Source organism: Carcharhinus amblyrhynchos, chromosome 9 (assembly GCF_965287045.1).
Source record: "Carcharhinus amblyrhynchos chromosome 9, sCarAmb.v2.hapA, whole genome shotgun sequence".
NCBI lineage: Eukaryota > Metazoa > Chordata > Chondrichthyes > Carcharhiniformes > Carcharhinidae > Carcharhinus > Carcharhinus amblyrhynchos.
The window spans coordinates 112,141,529-112,157,946 of record NC_137332.1 but is presented as its reverse complement, the minus strand read 5'-3'; the positions used below and the strand labels follow the sequence as shown (position 1 = coordinate 112,157,946).

General features: G+C 47.4%; 1 pseudogene; it reads left to right on the top strand.

Moving 5' to 3' along the window:
* The first annotated feature begins 2,574 nt into the window (after positions 1–2,574).
* On the top strand, positions 2,575–2,741 carry LOC145348783 (U2 spliceosomal RNA; annotated as a pseudogene).
* Positions 2,742–16,418: the final 13,677 nt, after the last annotated feature.

Genomic DNA, 16,418 nt, shown 5'->3' with positions numbered 1-16,418 from the left:
CAACAGGTTTATTTGGAATCACGAGCTTTCGGAGCGCTGCTCCTTCAGCTGTTGGACATTAACCTGGTGTTGTGAGACTTCTTACTGAGAAATAAGAGTTCCGGCATTGGTCTAATACTTGTGAAGAGAACGGAACAAGTTAGTCGGTTTCCTGACTTTCCTCTATTCCGGTGGCGGTTCTGTTATGTTACGAGATATGGGGATCATTCTAACTCTGGCGTCCTCCCCCAATCCTTACCCCATTCCCTTATTCCTTCCGGCCTTGTCTGTGACTCTGTTGTTGGATAATTTTCTGTCGGTCAATAACACAGTTTTCACCTTGAAAGACAGTGAAATTAATGGATCATCTCCCTGTCTGTTTCAGTGTTTTCTGAATGTTGTCTGTATTTGTGATGGGGACACGGGTTTGGGTGCGTGAGGTGTGAAGTGTGTCTGATTATGTATCCAGTTCCCGCAACAAATCTTTGCGTTGAAATCACCTCCCTTGGCCTCACTGCTCCCTACCTTTGTAAACTCCTCCAGCCCGATAACTTATTAAGATCTCTGAGCTGCTCCAATTCTGCCTCTTGTTAAACCCTGATTCCCTTTGCTCCAACATTGGTGGCTGTGTCTTCAGCTGTCCCGGCCCTAAGGCCGCGGTTCCACTAATACCTCCCGACCTCTCTCCCCTCCTTTAAGGTACTCTTTAAATATTAAGATTGACGCCGTTTTTCGCTATCTGGTAAATAGATTTCTTTCGGTGGCTCTAATCAACTTTTGACAATTACTTTTAATAATTATTTTGTGGGCAGCATCAGGACTGTATTTAATTGAACCCTGGTTAATCCACTGTAACCATGCCTTACACGTCAGATTGGGGATAATCTGATGATTTTTCTTGTGTGTTTTGAGCAGGAATGATCTGAACAGAGGAATAACCAGATGAAGAGCGCAATGTAACGTTGCAGTGTGGGTGTCAATCAGTGTGTGTGACGTGTGAATGGAGCTGGTGAATCAGTGACACTCAGGATCACAGAATGTGGTGAGAAAGCTGAATCAGCTGAATTTGGGACATTGTCTCTTTCTAAACCCGGGGCTCCGGGTCCTTTCCCGGGCTCCCCTCCCCCACTCGCGCTTCCCACCACGTGATGCTGTGCTGCATCCAGCCCCTCCCCCTGCCCCCGCTGACGCTACCTGATCCTCCAATCAGAGCCGCTCTTCTTCCCGCGCTCTGACGTTGGGCTGGAGGTCAGCGCGTGGCCGCTCCTCGCGCTCTGGGCGGAGCTTTTCCTCCCACGCGCCCGCTTTCCCCCCTCAGCCGCCCGGAGCCGCATCATGGGCGCTCATTCAACCCCTCCTTTCATTTGGGGCCAATACTTTCTCATGGGATGTCTAGTTTCACTCCATTCCATGGCCTCTTGATAGTTTGCAAAGAGGATGCCGTGAGATGCGGAGCCCAGTGCGTCTGGAAGAAGCCGAACTGAACATCTCCCCCAGCCAGAGCAAAGAGCTGAATTCCAGAGGTGGAGTGAGAGTGACTGCCCTGAACATCATGGCAGCATTTCACCAGTGTGGCATCAAGGAGCCCCAGGGAAACACAACTCAATGGCAATGGGGGGGAAACTTTCCACTGGTTACAGTCTGGATTATTACTCCAGGAACATCACCATCAAGCTGCTAAAGTCCCTGGTTCTGGAGACCCCAGTCAGGGGAACCATCCTTCCAGCACCTACCCTGTGTCAACCCCCTTCTCACTGAAACTCTGGGGAACAGAGGCCGAGGGTATTTACTCTCATCTCACATGACAATCTTCAGTTCAAGTCAACTTTGAAAATGTGGATTTGATCCGATCTAAATGTCAGATCATATAAAAATCATAATGTGATCTCGCAATGGAAAGAGACCATTTGGCTCATCCTGCCTGTGAATCTTCGAAAACTGTCCCCACTTCTTGGGCCGTTTTTAATGGGGAATTCTTTCCTGCAGAACTAAGATTCTGTCAGCAGGTGGCAGCGCTGCGCTTTCTAAGAATGAAAGATTTGAGTTCACACACACGGCGGGATTTTCCAGCTCCAAAACCAGAAAATCACAGCCAAGGTCAACGGGCCTTTGAATGACTTTTGTCCACCCCCTCACCCCCACCCGTCAACGCCTCTACTTTCTCAGGAGGCAAAGGAAATTTGGCATGTCCGCAGCAGCTCTCAGTAATTTTGACAGCTGCACCTTAGAAAGCACCCTTTCCGATATATCACAGCTTGGTATGGTTCCTGCTCTGACCAAAACTGTAAGTAATTACAAAGGGTTGTGAACAGAGCCCAATCCATCATGCAAATCTCCCTCCTATCCATTGACTCTTCCCCCTGCCTCAGAAAAGCAGCCAGCATAATTGAAGACCCCAAGCGGACGAGCACACTTGCTCCCAGAGCAGGAGATTCAGGTTCGAATCCTGGTCAGGCTGCTTTTCAGCAGTAACATTCGGACGGCATGAAAGAAACTCTGTGACCCCTCTCAAGTGGACCCACCCCACCCCGTCCTTCTGCTGCTCTTTCCATGCTTAATAGAGGCATCATCTGCGAGTAAAACACTTTCTTTGGCATCGCTTCTCGGCCTTTTGGCTCAGATCAAGTGTAGTATTTGTTCTTATCAGTTTAATATCTGATACGTCCCGCATCTGGGAACCATATATTAAATTGATTTTTGGAGCAGGGAGATGGAATCGGGGCTTGCTCCGTTCACTCCACGTATCGACCGGTAACTTCAAAAACAGCTCTTCCACCTTTATCTGTCGGGAAAAAAGATACAACAATCTGAGATCACAACCAACCGACTCAAGAACAGCTCTTCCCTGATGCCATCAAACATTTGAATGGGACTTACCTTGCATTAAGTTGAGCTTTCTCCACACCCTAGATCTGATGTAACACGACATTCTGCACTCTCTCCGCTCCTTTTCTGTGAACGGTATGCGTTTTGTGTTTCGTGCGCAAGAAAGAATACTTTTTATTGGATGCTAATACATGTGACAATAATGAACCAAATCAAATCAAAAACTCACTGCCGATATGCCGAGTTCCGCCCCCGAATCCCATCTGAGTGACAGGACAGTCAACCAATCCGCTTCGGGGATCAGTAGAAACCCGCCCCACAAGCTCTGACTGACAGCGACCTTCACCAATTACAGTTCAGAACACCAGGAGACAGCTATTTCCCTCACAGAGGGACAAGAGATGCAGCCAATCACCTCCAATTTCCGCAAACACCTCTCCCTGCAGATGAGTGACAGGCACTCCGGTCACTCCACCTCTCTAATTGGCAGAGGTCCCGACCCCGTGACTCTGAATGACAGCGGGTAGGGCGATTCGGCTTCCGGGATAACTGGAATCCCGCCTTTCTCAATCTGAGTGACAGCAGCGCTGACCAATTGACCTCCTCATGTCGCGGATCGGCTCCCTGAAGTCACTCTGACCAATCGGCTTCCCCACTGCTCGGAAACCCGCCCCGTAATCGGAATGAAAGACACAACAACCATTCGTCTTACGGAACACTTGAAATCCCGCCTCTCTCACGATGACTGACAGGCAGTTTGACCAATCGCCCTTCAGATTCCCCAAAAATCGGTGTTCAGGCTCAGAATGATAGGAGCTCGAACTAATCGCCTTCTAAGCTTCATGAACCCCGCTTCCCTCAGTCTCACTAACCGGGCCCATTCCGATGCCAAGAACACCCGCTTCTTCTCTGATTGACAGTTATAGCGACCAATCGACAGTCCCTCCCCGAACCGCCCCCTCAATGTAAATGATAGCCACACTGACCCATCGGCTTGTCGAGTCCCCGGGAACCCGCCTCCCTCACTCAGAGTGACAGGAGCTCCGGCCATTCGGCTTCTCCGTTCACCGGATTCCATTCACCGGAATCCCGCCTCCCTCACTCAGTGACAGACGCAAACAACATGTTGAGTTTCTGCTTCTTGGATTTAATGATGAGCTGTGGAATCTTTGAGAAAAACTGTTTCTATTCCAGCGGTTCACAGATTGTTTTGTTTGAAGAATCATTTTAGAAATGTAATCATGGAGCCCCCAGTGTAAATTATAATTCTATATAATAACCACAATACGAACCGGTTCCATCAGTTTGCAGCTGGCAGGAGGCAGGGAGACGGCGTGAAATTATGGGATGGATCTGTTAGCGACCTTTAATCCCGCAGATTGTCAGTGGCTCCGAGTTTTTCCCGTCGATATTCCACCTCAGACTGTTCCATCTCTCACTGAAAGTCTGGGTGAAAGTGTGGAGATGGGACACGTTGTCCGCATTGCAAAATGATACCTGTCCACCCTCACAGTCCAGGAAAACTCCGATCTTCCAGGAATTCACATTCGAAGTTGTGGTGGAGGGTTTGGGGGGGGGGGGGGGGGGGCGGGTGCGGGGGGAGGTGGGGGAGGTGGAGGGCGGTGGTGGTGGTGGAGGAGGGGCGCTGGTGAGGGGGAGGTGAGGACAAAATAACCCCTTCCATACTCCAGTCCCACAGCCCAGAATCCGGACTCAGGGCTCATGTCGATTCCTCCTTTCCTGTTCACAGTCTCTCGGGCTACTCCCACAATCCACTGTCTTCACCCCCACCTCCACCTCCCACTAATGTCTCCGTAATGTGAATCTCTCTGATTCCAGGATATCTTCGAGGGTTCAAATCTTTCCAGCTTGTCTCCGAGTCTCACACTGGTCCAGTCCTCAGTCAGGATGAGCCAGGGCTTCGCTGTCTTCGGATCCAGAGTGAGAAAGGCTGGAGCTGGGGGAAAGTTAAAATAACACACTCAGTGATTTAGAAAAAGGGTGTGGGGAGAGGAGGAAGTGTGAGAAATGAGGAAGAGAGGTTTTGAGGGGGAGAAGAGAGGAAATGAGAGGGAGGGGAGCATGAGGCCAGGAATGGTGAGCGGTGGAAGGGAGAGAAACGTGGAGAGAACAGAAGGGAGAGGCAAGGAAGTGTCGAGAGGGGGTTGACAGGGTTATAGGGAGGGGGAAAGAGAAGGAGGTAGAATGGTGCAGTTGAGATAAGAGAAAACAGCTCAGCAGTGAAAGGGAGTGAAGGGAGCTAGAGTGTAAAGAGGGAAATGGAGAGCAGGATGAGGGGGAGGTCAGATGCGATTGGGAATGCTTGTTTGTGGAAGCAAGAGAAACAATGAGATGAGATTGGGGTAGTGGGTGAGAACCACAGGGCAGTATATAGAGAGCAACTGAGTGGCAGATAGTGTCGGATGTTGTGACATAATAAGATGGGAGGTACAGGGTTTGGCATGGCAGGGAGAGTGGAAGAGTGTGCGTGAGAGAGTAGGAGGGTGAACACAAAAGCGGAGGACTGTAAGAAAGAAGGGCAAGTGGTGCGAACAGGACCTTGGGAGGAACAACATGATGGTGTATGAGAGAGAGAGTGCGAGAGAGGAGAAAATGTGTAAAAGAGGACCGGAAAGAAATAGGACAGGGAAAAATGTGGTGGAGAGGGAAACAATAGCGAGAGAGATGGGATGGTGAAGGGAAGAGGTATAGTTGTATGATGAGGAAAGGGGAAAGGATAGTATGCAAAGGTAGAAAGAGAGCAGGGAGGAACTAAGAGCGAGTGTGTGGAGACTCGGGATAGAGAATGGGAAGAACAGATTCTTGCAAGTTAGGGTGAGGGAGTGATTGTGGAGAATGGGAGAGAGAGATTGAGGTAAGAAAGAGAGAGGAAGCTAAATCGGGCAAGAGAAGGGCATACTGAGAGTTGAGAGCCAGGGGGAAAAATAAGGCAGCATAGGTGTGGGGAAGGATGGGTGGAGAAGAGGGAGAGAGGTGAGTAGAAGGAAGTGAGAGAAAGCGAGTGGATCGAGGGGTGGTGGGGAGTTAGAATTTAAGAGAGGGAAGACAGACAGTGAGAAAGAGAGTAGGGGGGAAAGGTCAAGGTTGAGGAGTGAGGGAACAAAGAAGGAGGAGAGAAAGCTGCAGGGAGATCGGGTGGGAAGCGATATTTCCATGAAGCAGCATGTAGATGTCACCGCACAGGTTGTACACAATGTGAGCCTGTAAGATGCCAAATAATATTTAAATTACAGGAACACAAATATTAGGAACAGGAGTAGGCCATTCAGTCCCTCCAGGCTGCTTCTGTTGGGGACAGAAGTGGACAAATGGGTTCATGCTAACAGGGATATTTCAGAAATCTGTAATGACATAATCAGCATGAGAGGCTAAGTACCTAACTAAGAAGGAGGACCTCAAAGGTAATAATCTCTGGATGATTACCTGAGCTGCAAATTGGCAGAGGGAATTGCAGATTGCAGAGATGAATGTTCAAAGTCTGGTGTGGGAGGAATGCCTCTCGATCATGGGCATTGTACCAGTTTTGGGGATGCTAAGGTTGTATTGTTTGAATGATCTACACCTAAACTATGCTGAGATGAGTGTTCTTGCAATTCACTTAACAAGGGAAGTAAAGAGGGCTTCAAACTAAACATAGAGAGAGAGGGATCAACCTTGAGTAGTTGTGACAAATCCAGAGGTAGATTCAAGGCAAGAAAATCCCTAAAGGATGATCCACCATCTGTGGTTAACGAAAGAAGTTAAAGCGAACATTAAATTTAAGGAAAAATCATATAACTGTGGGAAGATGAATCGCAAATCCGATGACTGAACAGAATGTATAGAAAGGCAGAGATCCAGCCCTTGCAATTGTGTAGCAGCTTCAAAGTAGATAGCCAGTGTACTCACATAGGCAAAAATCTCATACCTGAAGACTCAATGCAAACTTGATCTTCCATTGGATTGCGATGCCCCACTCAGAGGAACAGAATATTCTAATCACTGATCTTAATTGACCACTGGAAATTCCCATCAGAAATTCGGTAAGCAGTTTGTTCCCTCTGTTTCTTGCCCAATATTTACACTGAAACAACATCATCAAACTTCATCATTATGCTGTTTCTGGGAGCTTGCTATTTGGAAATTGTTTTTTACATTTCCTGCATTACAGCAGTGATTGTTCCGCAAACACATTCATTGGTTCTGAAGGAATTTGCGTCACACTGTGGGAATGAAGGCAGTTTTTAATGATTTCTCTGTGACCAGCAGGTGACATGTCTTTCTCACTGCTGCTCGACTCTCCTTGCTCTCTCTCATCCCCACTGAATATTCATGCATCCCACGGCCCCGAGTCACCAGAATTAGGAGGAGGACTTCTTGTCTCCTGTTCCCTCCTCAGGAGCCACGGAACATTATCCCACACTGCAGACCAGTGGGAAACTGGACTATGATATTGTTCTTAAAATCAGCTCTGAAAATGGATTGGGTCTCTGATCAAATTCACAGACTGAGCGGTGGGTTCACTGGTTCACTACTTCACTGGAGTCACTCAAAAACTCAACCTCACTCAATCCAAACTGCCTTGTCACCCTCCCTATTCTAGATTTAAAGCTACACCTACGTCGATCTAGACTCTGGATGTTTGCAATCTCCCTTTCATTCTGAACCATGAATATTTCAGTAAGATCACCACACTCCCTCCTTTATCCAGCACAGACTCGCAGTTTCTACAGCCCCCTCCTCTTGATTAATGAGTCGAATTCCACCAAACAGAATATCTGCCGTTTAACATTTGCTCTCTAATATCTTTACGTCTTCCTGATAAACGATGTTAAAACCTATTTCCTAGAATGACAGACGAGACGAGACAGATCCCTTCACTGCTTTGACACACAGTGCTGATGGCTTGAGACACTTACCCAGAGGAACCACAGAAAGAGAAATATGACAGAGAAACCTCGGACATCCCTCCTATATCTCCCACCATGAACCTGATAGTCATGCCCCCTAATAACAGCTACATCCACCTGAGGAAATAGTCTCTGAACGTCCACAGTATCTATTTCCCTCATCATCTTGAGTAAGTCGCCTCTCATCCTCCTCCACTCTGAAGAGAAAAGTCCTAGCTCCCTCAACCTTTCCTCATAAGTTTTACCCTCCAAAACAGGCAGCATCCCGGTATATCTCCTCTGCACTCTCTCTAATGCTTCCACATCCTTCTTATAGTGAGGTGACCAGAACTGCACACAATAATCCAAATGTGGTCTCACCAAGGTCCTGTATAGTTGCAGCATAACCCCACTACTCTTAAACTCAACCACACCGCCGCCCCCCACCCCCGTTATTAATAAACACTAACACACTATAGACATTCTTTATGACTCTATCCACTTGAGTGGCAACCTTCAGAGATCTGTGGATATGAACCCCAAGATCTCTTTGTTCATTCACATTCCTCAGAATCATGTCGTTGACCTTATAAGCCACATTCAAATTGGATCTACCAAAACGAATCACCTTGCACTTATCAGGGTTAAACGTCATCTACCGTTTTTTTCGGCCCAGCTCTGCATCCTATCAATGTCTCTTTGCAGCCGACAACAGCCTTCCACCTCATCCACTACCCCACCAGTCTTGGTGTCATCAGCAAATTTACTGACCTAACCTTTAGCCCCCTCCTCCAACTCATGGATAAAAATCACAAATAGCAGAGGATTCAGCACTGATCCATGTGGTATACCGGTGGTAACTGGCTTCCAGTCTGAAACTTTTCCATCCACCACCACCCTCTGTCTTCTATGACATAGCCAGTTATTTATCCAAACGGCCAAATTTCCCTCTATCCCACACCTCCTTACTTTCTTCATGAGCCGACCATGGGGAACCTTATCAAACACCTTACTAAAATCCATGCATACAACATCAACTGCTCTATCTCCGTCCACACATTAATTACCTCCTCAAAGTATTCAATCAAATTTGTGAGGCAAGACTTACCCTTCTCGAATCCGTGGTGACTATACTAGATTAAGCTGCATCTTTCCAAATGGTCATAAATCCTATCCCTCGGGACCTTTTCCATTAACTTACCAACCACCAAAGTAAGACTAACCGGCCTATAATTATCAGGGTCATTCCTATTAACTTTCTTGAACAGAGGAACAATATTCGCCACTCTCCAGTCCTCTGGCACTATCCCCATGGATATTGAGGACCCAGAGATCAAAGCCAAAGGCTCGGCAATCTCATCCCTTGCCTCTCACAGAATCCTAGGATATATCCCATCTGGCCCAGGGGATTTATTGACCCTCAGGTTTTTCAGAATTGCTAATACATCTTCCCTCAGAACATCTACCTCCTCCAGCCTATCAGCCTGTATCATACTCTCATCCTCAAAAACATGGTCCCTTTCCTTAGTGAACATTGAAGAAAAGTATTAGTTCATCGCCTCTGCTATCTCTTCTGACTCCATGGCCAGTTCTAACCTCGTCCTGGTCATTCTTTTATTTCTCACATAAGAGTAAAAAGCCTTGGGGTTTTCCTTGATCCGCTCCACCAAGGACTTCTCATGCCTCCTCCTGGCTCCCCGAAACTCTTTTTTAACCTCATTTTTTGCTACCTTGTCACCCTCAAGCGACCCAACTGAACTTTGTTTTCTCATCCTTACATACGCTTCCTTTTCCCTCTTGAGAGGACATTCAACCTCTTTTGTGAACCATGGTTCCCTCATTTGGCCATTTCCTCCCTGCCTGACAGGGACATAACTGTCAAGGACACGCAGTATTTGTTCCTTGAACAAGCTCCACTTTTCATTTGTGCCTTTCCCTGACAGTTTCTGTTCCCATCTTATGCTCCCTAATTCTTGCCTAATCGCATCATAATTACCCCTCCTTCAATTACAAACGTTGTTCTGCCGTATGGCCCTATCCCTCTCCATTGCAATAATGAAAGACACCGAATTGTGGTCACTATCTCCAACGTCCTCTCCCACAAACAAATCTAACACTTGGTCCGGTTCGTTACCCAGTACCAAGTCCAATGTGGCCCCACCACTTGTCGGCCTACCCACATATTGTGACAGGAAACTCTCCTGCACACACTGTACAGAAACTGCCCCATCCGAACTATTCGACCTATAAAGGCTCCAATCAATATTTGGAAAGTTAAAGTCACCCACGACAACTACCCCGTGACCTCCACACCGATCCATAATCTGTTTTGCAATTTCTTCCTCCACTTCTCTATTGATATTTGGGGGCCTACAGAAAACTCCTAAAAACGTGACCGCTCATTTCCGATTTCCAACTTCAGCCCATATTACCTCAGGAGGCAGATTCCCCTCGAACTGCCTTTCAGCAGCCGCTTAACTATTCTCGATTAACAGTGCTACTCCTCCACCTCTTTTACCACCTTCCCTACTCTTACTGAAACATCTATACCCGGAACTTCCAACAACCATTCCTGTCCCTGTTCTAACCATGTCTCCGTAATAGCCACAACATCGTAGCCCCAAGTCCCAATCCACGCTCCAAGTTCACCTATCTTATTCTGGGTGCTCCTTGCATTGAAGTAGACGAACTTCAGCCCACCTTCCTGTCTGCCTGTACACTCGTGCGACCTTGATACCCTCCTCAGTACCTCACTACACTCAACACTGGCTTCTGGACTACAGCTCGTTTTCTTATCCCCCTGACAAATTAGTTTAAATCCCCTCCAAAGAGCCGTGGCAAATTCCCTCCCAGGATATTGGTGCCCCACTGGTTCAGGTGCAAACCGTCCTGTTTGTACAGGTCTCACCTTCCCCAGAATGTGCTCCAATTATCCATGTAACTGAAACCCTCCCTCCTACACTATCCCTGTAGCCACGTGTTTATCTGCAGTCTCTCCCTGTTCCTCAACTTGGTAGCACGTGGCACTGGCAACAAACCAGAGATGACAACATGGTTTGTCCTGACTCTCAGCTTCCACCCTAGCTCCCTAAATTCCTGTTTTAAATCCCCGTCCCTTCTCTTACCAAGTCGTTGGTACTGATATGTACCATGAGTTGTGAACTGTTCCCCCTCCCCGTCAAGGATCCTGAAAACACGGTCCGAGAAGTCACGGACTCTGGCACCCGGGAGGCAACATACCATCTATGAGTCTCTTTCGTTGCCACAGAACCTCCTATCTGTCCCTCTAACTTTCGAGTCCCCAAGAACTATTGCTCTCCTGCTCCCCTCCCCCCACCACCCCCCTTCCCTTCTGAGCCACAGGGACAGACTCAGTGCTGACGATACGGTCACCGCGGTTTACCACTGGTAGATCGTCCACTTCAACAGTATCCAAAGCAGTAGACTTGTTGCCGAGTGGAAAGACCACAGGGTATCCCTGTACTGACTGCTTCCTCCCAGCTCCTCTCACTGTCACCCATCTATCTTCATTCTTCGGAGTAACTACATCTCTCCTTTCCTCGCGCTAATCCAGGACGGAAAACCACAGGCTGTGAAGCTTGGCGATGGATCAGATTCATTAACAGGCAGGTAGAGGCAGAGAGATCAATGTGGATTGGAAATCAATGTTTTGTTTTATTGCAGAGATATTGTCTGTGATTCTGGTGTAAAATGTTTCATATATCTGACAGTGTTGAACATTGGGTTTTATTGTTACTGCCTGGGTGTTAAACAGCTCCTGTGTGGAGCACAGGAAAGAGAATCTGTCCTGGGGGACATGAGCACCGCTTACACAGCCCAGCGGAATTTACTAACATTCATTTCAACACAGAGAAAATCTGGGAAGTCGTTGAAATTGGAATTTCTGTCATTCTGAGCGGATTAAATTCTCCTCAATTTTGGAAAATGCCCTCACCCTCGGCAACACCACGGAGAGTTCTGCCATCATCGTTAAAATGTGAGCAAGGGCTTTCGGCAGTCAAATCATGAAGTAATTTTTCACATCAAAGTGTCGGAGAAATGTGGAATTCTCCCTCATCTAGGGATAGATATTGGGAATATTGTGATCTTCCAGGGTATCAAGTTGAGGTGCTCAGTGGAATATACTGACTTTAATTTCAACTCAAGGAAAAGTTGGAAATTTCTTTCATTTGTGGCAACTCGGGGCTCCTGTCCTTGTCAGTAATTAATTCATTGCGGATGCAGTAAGTTTCTGGGATGAGTTGAGATTCTGCGTGAATTCAATTTTTCACTTTTTTTTTCAAAAATATACTTTATTCATAAAAATCTCAAGTAATCCATTGCAAATGTACAGGGCTTCGAATAGCAAAGCAATGTGGGATCAAAACATTTTTACAGATCTGTCCAAATTACAGTGTCTACATTTCAATACTTAAAAAACTATATCCATGTCTCAAATATTTACATATTTGTACTAATTACAAGAATTACATCTCAGTTCTTAAAAATATATACATGCCTCAATAGATTCCTGTGTGCCGTTAGTGGTCAGATTGGCACACAGTTACGCAGGTCGAGGGTATTCTGCAGTTCCTGGGCCCTCGGTCTGCCTCCGTTAAAAGGCCTTACAGTGTGGCCTTTCCCCATTGTGCCTTTGCGGCGGCTGCCCCAAGCTTCAGCCCGTCCCTTAGCACGTAGTCCTGGACCTTGGAATGTGCCAGTCTGCAACACTCGGTAGAGGACAGTTCTTTCACCTGGAAGATCAGCAAGTTTCGGGCGGACCAAAGTGCGTCCTTCACCGAGTTGATGACCTTCCAGCAGCAGTTGATATTTGTCTCGGTGTGCGTTCCCGGAAACAGCCCGTAGAGCACAGAGTCCTGCGTCACCGAGCTGCTCGGACGAACCTCGACAAATACCACTGCATCTCACTCCAGACCTTCTTTGCAAAGGCACATTCCAGAAGGAGGTGTGCGACCGTCTCGTCAGCCCCGCAGCCGCTTCGAGGGCAGCGTGCGGTGCTGTTGAGACCTCGAGCGTGCATAAAGGATCTGACGGGGAGTGCCCTTCTCACCACCAGCCAAGCCAGATCTTGGTGCTTGTTTGTCAGTTCTGGTGATGAGGCGTTCTGCCAGATGACGCTGACAGTCTGCTCAGGGAACCATCCGACAGGATCCACCGTCTCCTTTTCTCTCAGGGCCCCAAGGACGTTACGCGCTGACCACTGTTTAATCGCCGTGTGGTCAAAGGTGTGTTTGCGGGAAAATTTTTCTACGAAGGACAGGTGCTGCGGTACGGTCCAACTACTCGGAGCGTTCCGCGGCAGTGTGGCCAGACCCATCCGTCGCAACACTCGGGACAGGTAGAACCTCAAAAAGTAGTGGCACTTGCTGTTGGTGTACCGAGGATCTACGCACAGCTTGATGCAGCCGCACACAAAGGTGGCCATCAGGATGAGGGCGGCGTTGGGAACGTCTTTCCCTCCGTTCTCTGGAGATTTGTGCATCCCCTCCCTCCGGACGCGATCCATCTTTGATCTCCAGATAAACTTGAAGATGGCCTGCGTCACTGCTGCAGCGCAGGGTTTGGGGATAGGCCACACCTGCGCCACGTACAACAACACAGACAGCACCTCGCACCGGATCACCAGGTTTTTCCCTGTTATGGAGAGCGAGCGTTGCTCCCACAAGCCGAGTTTCTGCCTGGCTTTCGCGATGCGCTCCTCCCAGTTTTTGATGCATGCCCCTGCCGCACCGAACCATATCCCCAGCACCTTCAGGTAAACTGACGGTGAAGGGGACAAAGGATTTGTCGGTCCAGTTCCCAGAGAACATGGCCTCGCTCTTTCCCTGGTTGACTTTGGCTCCCGAGGCCAGCTGGAACTGCTGGCAGCCCTGGAGGAGCCTGCGAACAGACGATGGGTCCGAGCAGAAGACAGCCACGTCATCCATGTACAGGGAGGCTTTGACCTGCGTGCCTCCGCTGCCTGGGATTGTCACCCCTTTGATGCCTGGGTCGCTTCTGAGGGCCTCGGCAAAGGGTTCAATGCAACACACAAAAAGGACGGAGGAGAGAGGGCAGCCCTGTCCCACTCCAGACCTGATTTGGAAGCTATCTGTTTCCCACCCGTTGACTGAGACTGCGCTACTGATGTCTGTGTAGAGCAGCCGGATCCAATTGCGTATTCCCTCCCCAAAGCCCATTTTTCACTGTTACAAAAGTGCACCGCTGCCACCTGCTGACAAAACTCATTCCACCAGGTAAACTCAAAGCACCAGCCAGGATTTATCACTCCCTCCTTTGGCTCCGGGTACTGGGCATGTTCATATCATCAGCAATGTTTCCAAAGGATGGAAGATGCCCATTGGGCAGGGGCCGGATTAACTTGGAGACAGAGGAGACAGTTTCAAGTGATGCTGGAAATCCTCTGATAACATCGGTCACCAAATGCAATTATGTATTATAGATAGTCCACCAGTCAGGAATGTGATGGAATACGTTCCACTTTCTTGGTTGAATGCAGCTTCAAAAACACTCCATAATACCATCCAGGAAAAAACAGACACTAGACTGGCACCTCATCCACAAACAGTCACTCATCCACCATCAGTGCACCTTCGCACAAGTGTGTACCATCTACCAGAAGCGCTGCAGAAATTCACCAAGGCTCCTTCAGTAACACCTTCCAATCCCATGACGACTACCATCTTGAAGGACAAGTGCAGCAGACACATGGGAAAACTACCTGCTGGAGGTTCCTCTCCAAATCACTCAACATCCTGACTTGGAAATGCATCGCAGTTCCATCACTTTCACTTGATGGAAATCATATCCTGGAACCCCCTTCCGAACAACACAGGGGTGTACCTCGCCTTCAGGGACTTCAGCCGTTCAAGAAGGCAGCTCACCACTTTCTCAAGGGGTATGAGGGATTAATAGTAAATACTGGTCTAAACAGAGACGTCCACATCCTATTAATCAATTAAAAATATAGTTAGGACTCAGGAAATGGAAATATGTTCCTAATTTGATTCATGGACAGAATTGAGATAATATTGTGCTCCTGAGTCAGCACAACTACCTTACAACCTCTTTCCCCCCAGCTAACTTTTCTAAGCACGTTACACTCTGAACTTTTTAATGCCTGCCATGTTTTTTCTGTAGCCATGACTCTAGTCTCCATTCTATCCAATTCCCTTCAACATATGATTGTCTCCAGTTCTCGTTTTAATACAGATTCTGATCCAGTAACTGAATTCAAAGATGGATTCCACACACCCCATAAATCCTCCAAATTGTCCTATCACCGAGATAGCAAAGGCCAGATGCTGTGCTTAAAATACATATGATTTATGGTTCCACAATATCAAACTATTTCCCAGTCCACAGACTTCATTAGCAAACAAATCGTATCCACCAGAATAAACATGGTCCAATCCTGGATGTATTTAATAGCAGCGATAATCGCACAATCCAAAACACAATCACTTGTAAATTCGGCGATACCTCTGCAGGTTGGATGAATAAGTGAATTTCATCTCAAACACAGACAGGTGAACGGCTTCACTCCGGTGTGAACTCTCTGATGTATCAACAGGTCGGAAAATCGAGTGAATCTCTTCCCCCAAACGGAGTAGTTGAATGATCCTCAGTGTGAGTGCATTGGTGTCTGAAGTTGGCCACGAGGAACCAGGAAGGTAACAATCTCCACAATAGCCCCCGTGTATTACTGAGGACGGAAAGGGCATAGGGTAGATGGATGGTCGGCTGTCAAGACAGTGTAGCAAGTAGCCTTTAGAATCATGGGAAATTTGAAACTTGTTCAGACCGGAAGGTTACAGACGACTAAGGTAAGTATTAAGGGGCGATTCGGAAGTAACGTTGAAAAGGGGCAACATAAGGAATATAAAGAGTTTCGAGAGACTGATGGTGTTAACATAGAAATAATGGCAATTAAAAGGGTGAAGTAAGGAAAATGCAATAGCTTCTAAAATTGGGTTTTCAGTAAATGTCTGTGAACATGTGGAATATGAGATATCCTCCCCACTGATTGTACCCGATCCCAAAATCATCCCTTTTACTATTCAACCAGCATGCTCACCAGATTTTACTAATGGATGTCCAAAACGTAAATGAGGAATATCTGCGAGCATCAACGCATAACTTTATATTGGCTATGTCTTTCTAATTTTAAACAATTTCATTACTTTTACTTTAGTACTTGTTGCAAGGCAAAAATTGGATCAAACATTTGGATTTTCAATCATCTTCCAACCCTGACACCCTTTTCATGGCCTCATCACATTCACGGCGCATGCGCGGGTAGACTTTCAATCAGGGCGGGAGTCACACTGAACAATTCAATGAGACATCATGATTTAAATTTAGACCCTTTATTCTGGAACTCAACAACTCATTGGAGGTTAGAAGAATGAAAGGGAATCTCGTTGAAATACATAGGATTCCAATGGGGCTTGACAGGGTAAATGCTGAGACGGTGTTTTCTCTCGAGGGAGAGTCCAGGACCAGAGGGAATTGTCTCAGAATAAAGCGGTGCTAATTCAAGACTAAGGTGAGGAGGATTTTTTCCTCTGAGTGTTGTGAGTCTTTGATACTCCTTGCCACAGAAAGCTGCGGGGCCAGAGTCGTTGCTTATATTTAAGGCTAAGATAGATTATTGATCAGTAAAGTAATCATGGGTGATGGGGAATGGGCGGGAAAGTGGAC